The following is a 7773-nucleotide window of genomic DNA, read 5'->3' as shown; positions in this document are numbered from 1 at the left end:
AGCAAGCCCAGTATCCCTGTTCTTTCAAATACAGACAGCACTTCTGGTCCTGGAAGCAGTGCCTGATGCATGTTTATAAGCTGAGGAAATAAAGCACCTTTACCAGCAGTATAAAAGCATTTGAGAGAGAGACATCCCCAGTACCAGACATCTGGTCTGCACTGCTGGCTTGGAGATGACAGCTACTGCTGCATGTTCTCTGTTACACTGAGCCAAAGTTTCAAGCAGTATTTGATTGAAATAGAGCGAGGATAATTACTGGAAATGCCTGCTGCTTCACAAAATTACATGGAGAAAACCAAGGCCTCCCAGCTGGCCTTACACCAAATAATAGGGTGAAGCTTTTAGAAATCGCTGTCACCTGAACATTCCCATTTCAGCAAACAAAAGAGCAGCTCTAAACCCACAGGTTTCACTAGCAATAAGAAGATCTTTGAACAGTCCTGCAAAGGGATCATCAAGTCTTGACCACAACTTGAAAACATGGTAGTTGTATATTTTAGGCACAGTCCTTCATTGCCCTACACCTTAAAAAGTCACTTGTTAGATCACAGAGCAGGTATGAAATACTCTTCTGACTTCATACCCACTGTGGACAAGGCAAAGAAGATTTCTGTCCTCATTTCATGCTTCACCTGTCACTTTTTATGAAGTTCTTACTCTTTATCAGAATAATTCTTGGTTTTGGACATCCAAATCACCAAACAATGAATAGACAGCCATTCACTAAAGGTCATTTAAAGCAAGCAATTAGGGTGACACAAGAAGACTACCTCAGTAAGGTCAGGTACAAGGACATGCCTGGAACAGCCTCATTTTCCTGCAGTTAAGGAGAAGACAGTGTTCAGTATTGCTTTGAGAAACAAGAGCTGTCAGCACCCAATGAGGTACAGCTTGAGGGACAAGGAGTAATGTTTATATAAAGGGCAGGAGGAATTATCAGCTTTGAGGCACATTAAGCTGTTCTACAAGTCAACATTGCTCCATAACCTGGAAGAGTTCTACACAGAGACTCATAACAATTCCCTGTTTAGCCTCAAGGAACTACAGTGAGTAATATTCTCCAAATATTACTCATGTGGCCAGTGATGATACTGAGAGATACCCTGCCTCTTGAGTGTATGGATCAATCAAGGCAATGAGGTTTACAAACATCAATTGCCTCTGGTTTTGTTCTCTGGTTTAGTTCTTGCATAGCACTTACAGTAAAGTCTCCAAATGCTGCTTCTTTTTGCTGAAATAATAAGGGGAAAGCCTAGATTTCATAATCAGGTGATTTTTTTTTGTTGTTGTTTTTATGGGGTTTGGACAACATGGTGAAGGTACCATTCTTTACCACTGTCCCCCTCAGCAAGCTGAGTTTATTAGGTTTCCCCATCCACCTCCAGAACTTAGCCCAGATTGGCACCTGACCAAATCACTCTCCAAGCACACTGATGACCCAACTATTTACTTCTGCTTAGGTGTTAGGTTAATTTTCCACATGGATTTGAGACAGTTTCACCTGAATATAATTCCACCCACTCCAGTTTAGTTCATCCTTGAGGGAAGACTGGATTCAGCAAGCCTGGTTTTTTAGTGGTCTTTGCCATTTCATCATCAGGCAAAGACAACAAAAAAACATCAGTTTGCATATTTTATAGTGTATTTCAATGCCTTTTTTTTTCCCATGTAAGTATCTTTTCACATCTTTAGGTCAGGCAAAACTACTGTGTGACAGCCAAAAAAGATTAGGAGGCAAGGAAAGAGCACTACACAGGCTCACAGGATTTGTCTTGAAGGGGAAAATAATGGCTTATTTTGAGTCACTGCAAGGTCAAAGACTTTCTGCCCAGCAGAAGGTTTGCACCCTTGCTTTGTTTACACAACTTCCATGCCTGCAAACCCTTTCCCATGGCAAAGGGACAGTTTCCATGAGCAGAAGGGGAGTCAGGGAGTCAGCATGGTGCTTTTCAGATGGACACAAGCCCAAAGAGACAGACAAGCCAGCTCAAGATCTCCACAGCTACTGCAGCTCTGCAGCATCTACAAAAACACTGGTCAGCTGTCTCCAGGTAATGCCTGTGCCACAGACTGGCCACCCACCATCCCCTCTGAAAACCAAAACCAATTCTTATAAATGCAGAACAGCATTTCACATGATGCCCTCTGTATTCATCTGGTCCTTAAAACATGTGACACAGCAGTTTGAGTCATTTCTTCTGATTCTGGAATGATGGAAATGAAACTAAGGAATTTTTAAATTATCTTTTCTCTAAGCATTTTTGATGTGCATAGGACATTCAGTGAGAGTTGCTTAAAATTTACCATTTAACTGGTTTTTTTACTTGAAGTTTTTCTCTCTCTCTGTATATATGTACACACACACACACACAAATATATATATATATATATATATATACACCTTATTGCAGAATATATAGCTTGAATGTAAAAATCTTTGTATTTTTATTTTCTGTACTGCCTATGTGCCTCTAGGATATGTAAAATCCAAATGAAAAGCTGTAAGAGTAAGGCCAGTTTTAATCACTGGTCTCTGTTGTTATGTAAAGATATTCTGAACAGGTCTACATAATTATATCAGAACTTGTGTGAGTCTTTTTTCCCACCTCCCCCAAACAAAACCATTACTTTAATGACAATATAGAGTAGTGTGATGATCTAGAATTTAGCCATTAAGAAATAAAACCCACTACAGCCAGCAGCTTGTAGAATCTCATTATCAAGGTAATAAAATGATCATTGCTGTGACCCATGGTGCCAGGGCTCAATTACAGAGTTCCTATGTGTGTGAGAGGGCACAAGTGTGTACAGACATATTTCATTACAGAGGGCTGCTGATATTACACAGCACTTGTAGCACAGGATCAAACAAGCTTAATTCACTAAATAGAAAGTGCTGTTGATACAGAGTCCAAGGAAGGAGTTCCAGATGGGGGACTGCAAAGAAAAATGGAGTTTCAATACTACAGATTTGTTCTCTGCTGCTTAAGTCACTTTTTCATACAAGTGGTATGCCAGTTCAACCAACTTCTGGATCTGCAGCATGGCATTTTAATGAGCTAATTTGTAAGTTGATTTTAATGAGTTCATTTAAATTCCTGAGCTGAAGATTAACCTCTGCAGGTACAGTTCTCTCACTCGTTCAGTTTTATAATGCAAGGCTTTAAACAGTGCAATTGGTTTCTTGCTCTTAAGGGATTTACTCACAAAGGAATATATCAAACTGTAGTTAAAACTTTAGGGGGATGCACTTGCTTCAGCACCTCTGTGCAATATATTTCCTCCAGTGTCTCCAGGATGGCCAGCACAGCTACAATCAGCAACAAAACCTGGTGTTATTCTTGAGCTCTACATTTCACACACTGAGCTAGTGGGATTTGCAGATTCTGCTTTGGGTTTAGGAATGAGATTTGTTACACTAGGACAGTTTTCTATTATCTATTTATTGTGCCTTAATAAGGAGCATCAGCTTTGCAGAATATCTGCACAAGTTTTTTTTTTTGTGTGTGTGAGAACCACGCACATTTGAAAGCTGAGCACAGAATACACAGATACCATCTATGATTAGGGACAGTTCTTGTTAGCAGAGCATGTACAGGACATTCATAATCAAAGAGTAAAAATAAGCATTATCTGGGGCCAGCCAGGAGGATCCCATACCACAAACCATAGTATTACTGAAACCTTTCAAAGACCTAAAGTGGCACAAGTGCATCCTCCTAGAAAGATAATCTGCTTTAGACTTAGAAATCTCAAGACTGGAGGATGCACTTCAGCTGCTGTTCAGCTGGTTAGTTACTCTTGTTACCTGTTTCCCAAATCTGATCTGCAATTAGCTTCCTTCAGCTGCTGCATGCCAGCCTTTAAGAGCTGTCTGCAGCCAGATGTCTGCTTTCAAAGTAGCTGTCTTGTTCAGCACTCTAGAAAACAAAGCTGCTGTGCAAGACTCAAGTCTGTGTTCTGCAAAATCAGTTGTATTCGATTTGGGAGGGATTGGCAGGAGAATAGTTGGGAAGAAATGTCCATGATGGTAACTGCTGGGATACAAAGCTATCGTGGCTAGATTGCTCTTTGGCTCTAGAGCCAGCTGATGCCCTCCAAATAGGATGGGCATAATCACAGATGCACAGAAAAAGATCATTGAGTCCAACTGTTATCCCAGCACTGCCAACATGTCCCAACACTCAAACATGTCCCCAAGTACCACACCTACAAACTGTAAAATTGTAAAAATTGTAAATCTCCCCCCAGGACTGGTGACTCCATTTCCCAGGGCAGCCTGTTCCAATGCTTCACAACCCTTTTGGTGAATAAATATTTCCAAATATCCAGTCTAAACCTCCACTGGGCACAACCTGAGGACATTTCCTCTTGTCCTATCACTTGTCACTTGAAGGAAGAGATCAACACCCAAATGCAAGCAGAGAGGCAAATATGACTTCAAAGTTGTGCTGAAATCAGACCAACATTTTAAAAATCCTGGTTCACTGATGAAAAAGGGCTTCCCAAACTGTTCTTAAAGAATATGGGCTTTAGATTAGAAAGCAGAATTAAACCTTCTCAAGTGTGGAATGAGGACAGACAGCAGCAATTCTTACAGTACTCACATTCTGTACAGACATTGGTACACAACACTGTAAGTCACCTGCCAGAGAGCAGGAATGGACAGTCAAAGGTAAATTATGTTAGAATCTGTCACACTGAGCCATTTAAGTTACTCATTACCAAGTGAAACTCCCACTTTTCTGGCTAGCTGCTTCTGTCCCACTACAAAGGAATGAACCTATTGGTATCAGAGGGAGAGGCTGGTAACAAATAGAGGTTACAATCCCTATCTGATCAAAAATACCACATCTACAGGGACCCAACCTCTCCCCCATTGCATCACCCCCTAAACACCCACCCCTCCTCTCCTCAACCCTGATCATGTGTACCAAGCTTCCAGACAAGCTCCTGGTCCCTTGGTGCTGTGCAGAAGGGACAGAAGCCAGAAGAAACCTCCCAAACAACCTGCACAGCACACTGGCTGTACCCATGCACGTCACAGTCTTCCCCTGCACACAGCCCCAGACTGCACAGCTGCAATTTCTCATCACCTCCAGATGTGAAGTGTTTGAGGGTTCTAGCAATAGCTTGGAATTGAGAAGCAGTTCCATTCACAGCAAGCTGTGGCAAACCCCTAACATGACTCCAGTGTGATGAGGCTAGAAGAAAGGAACTAAACAAGCAGCCCAAAACAGGAGGAAGGAATATTTACATCACCCAGGCTCTACCTGCCACTTTTACTTCCCTCTCTTCAACACCCCCTGGCACCTGCAAGCTGCTGCAAGGAAAGTGATGGGGATCTGAGCAGAAAGCTCTGTCACACCTTGTCCCTGTACAAAAATTCAAATTTAGCCTTTTAACCAGGCAGCATCTATGCAAGCTCTAATCACTGACAGCATAAATCTGTGCACAGTGCTTGGGTTTGGGCTCTGAAATTCATATCCCACCTCAGCTCATCCCAGCTCAGAGGATGCAGCAGCAGATTCTCCTTAGCCCTTGCACTGTAAGGAGGAAATAGTGGGAGCTTAGGGTCAGAAGCATGGAGGATACATTTGTTGTGTGTTTAAGCTGTGCTGCTGAAGATGTTTTGCTCTGCTTTGCATGTGTGTCTGTTCCAGATGGTTTTCCTTGTGTTTAAAAGAAATAGGCATACTTAAAATCTGCTTTACAAAACCTCAGCAAATGAACACTGATCTTTTCCAGACAATCCTTCAAATGAATGTTCTGCAAATGCCTCCTCATAGCATGCAAAGATTTAGATACGCTGGGAGCTGGCTCCACAAAGGATGCTCTCTAACAAGAGGAATTTAAGCACTGAAACCAGTTCAATTTGCCGCTTTTTGATTTTAATATAAAAAGAAATACTTTCTGCAGGGAAGGAATCAGCTTTCAACACCAGAACCCGAGCACAGACTTCACAGGCTAAACCAGTTCACAGATAAGCACTTTCCATAAACATGACACATGTCTTGGCTTACAGAGGTTCTGGAGAAGCAAAGAACAGGCTGTGCTGACATCTGGTGGCTTTCACTGCAGGCAAAGAGTTCGTGGCAATAGGTCTTGGCTTTTCACTGCCCTTTTTTTTTTTTTGCCTTCCTGATGTAACTCTTTCATTTCCTTGCAAGATTCAAAGCATTATGGAAACATTCTTGTTTCCACCGACTGGTGGACAGTGCTGTCCTGTGTAAAGCAAGAAAAGAGCCTTTGTTGTGCACTATTAGTGACAGTGTAGAAAAAGTCTCCATTTCAAAGCATATTTTTTCATGAAGAAATTTTTTAAACATGTACATTCACTGCCACAGGAAATTGAGGTGCAAACCTCACCACTAAAGCACTGCAGATCAGCAGAAGTGGCAGCAAGAAGCAAAGGGAAGTGGTTGGGGAAACGTTCGAGGCTGTGTCTGTTTCTCTGACTCAATAGGAAATGGGGAGTAAAGAAAAGTCAATATCATGATAAAATGAAAAGCAACATAAGTTGTCTGCTGGATGTTTCTTGACTCATTAATCACTTACAAAGCTGTGCCAAGTAGTTCTATGGAAAGGAAGCAATGGAAGGGGGATCAGGTGCCAATCAGGAATATTGAGTTCAGCCCAAACTCTTCAATAAACAAAAGTGTGCATTTGCCTTAGGCATTTGTAATGCCTACAGTCACTCCTGCTCTGTATCTGGGATCCTGTCAGTCACAGGAGACCAAGAATGAGAATTCTATGTTCTGGTTTTAGCTTCTTGATCTTTGGACACTCAGGATTTCTGTGGCTATTAGCTTCCAAGGACAGGGCCCATGGATGTCCCATCATGGCTGTGGGAACTCTTGGACTGCTGCTTGCAGCTTCATTTTTAAATAAGTGATCTGTCAGGGAATGTTAAATACTGCCAGGGAGTGAAAGAGTACAACTTACAATATATTTGTGGATGACCTCTGGATCACAATGTTTACCTCAGATAAAGCAGTTAACTGTAAAAGTGGTGCTTATCAGATTTTTGAGTTCTCCTTTATGCCACTGGTCAACTCAGCTGGCCATGTCAGCAGATTTTTCTTAACTCTTGCTTCTTCAAAAGGCAACGTAACTACCTCTGGGCAGAAAAATAAACTGTTGGATGCAGGAAGTATAAAGTGACAAAGCCAGAAAAAACAAGATGCTTATTGGAGAATTTCATTAATTCAATTCCAATTGAATTATGAAAAAGCACTATTTTTATACCTTTAGTTCTATAGAAAGCAGCACTGCTCTGGTATCTCTGCACCAAGAGTGTTGCACATGCAGATTTTGCTGTTTATTCATTACACTGTTACCTCTTCTTCCTATTTATGATCATTCCTTCCCAAATTTCCTCTCTTCTTCTTCAGTAGCAATGCTTTCACACCTCCTCAAAACTCCAGTCTCTCTTAAGTGATTTTTTTCTTCAAGAATAGTCAAGGCTGACACACTACCCCATGGTTTGACTGCCTTTCCCTGTACAGTCTTATAACCCAGGATAAATTTGCTCTTTAGTTCAACAAAAAAATGGTGAATGGTTCCAAGAACATCCCACTGTAACATGAATCCTTATTAACCCCCCAATGCCTGAGACCACTGGCAAAGCAGTATGGCTTACCCCAGCACACCTCTGATTAAAAGCAGCTGTAAACCAATGATTTCTGCCAGGATAACAAAGCACAGTACCAGCTCAGTGATTTCCTTCAACAGAAAGAGGATGTCAAAACAACATGGGCAAAGACAGGG

This window comes from Erithacus rubecula (assembly GCF_903797595.1).
Source record: "Erithacus rubecula genome assembly, chromosome: 8".
NCBI classification, from domain to species: Eukaryota; Metazoa; Chordata; class Aves; order Passeriformes; family Muscicapidae; genus Erithacus; species Erithacus rubecula.
The sequence above is the reverse complement of the archived record's forward strand: the minus strand, read 5'-3'. Positions refer to the sequence as shown.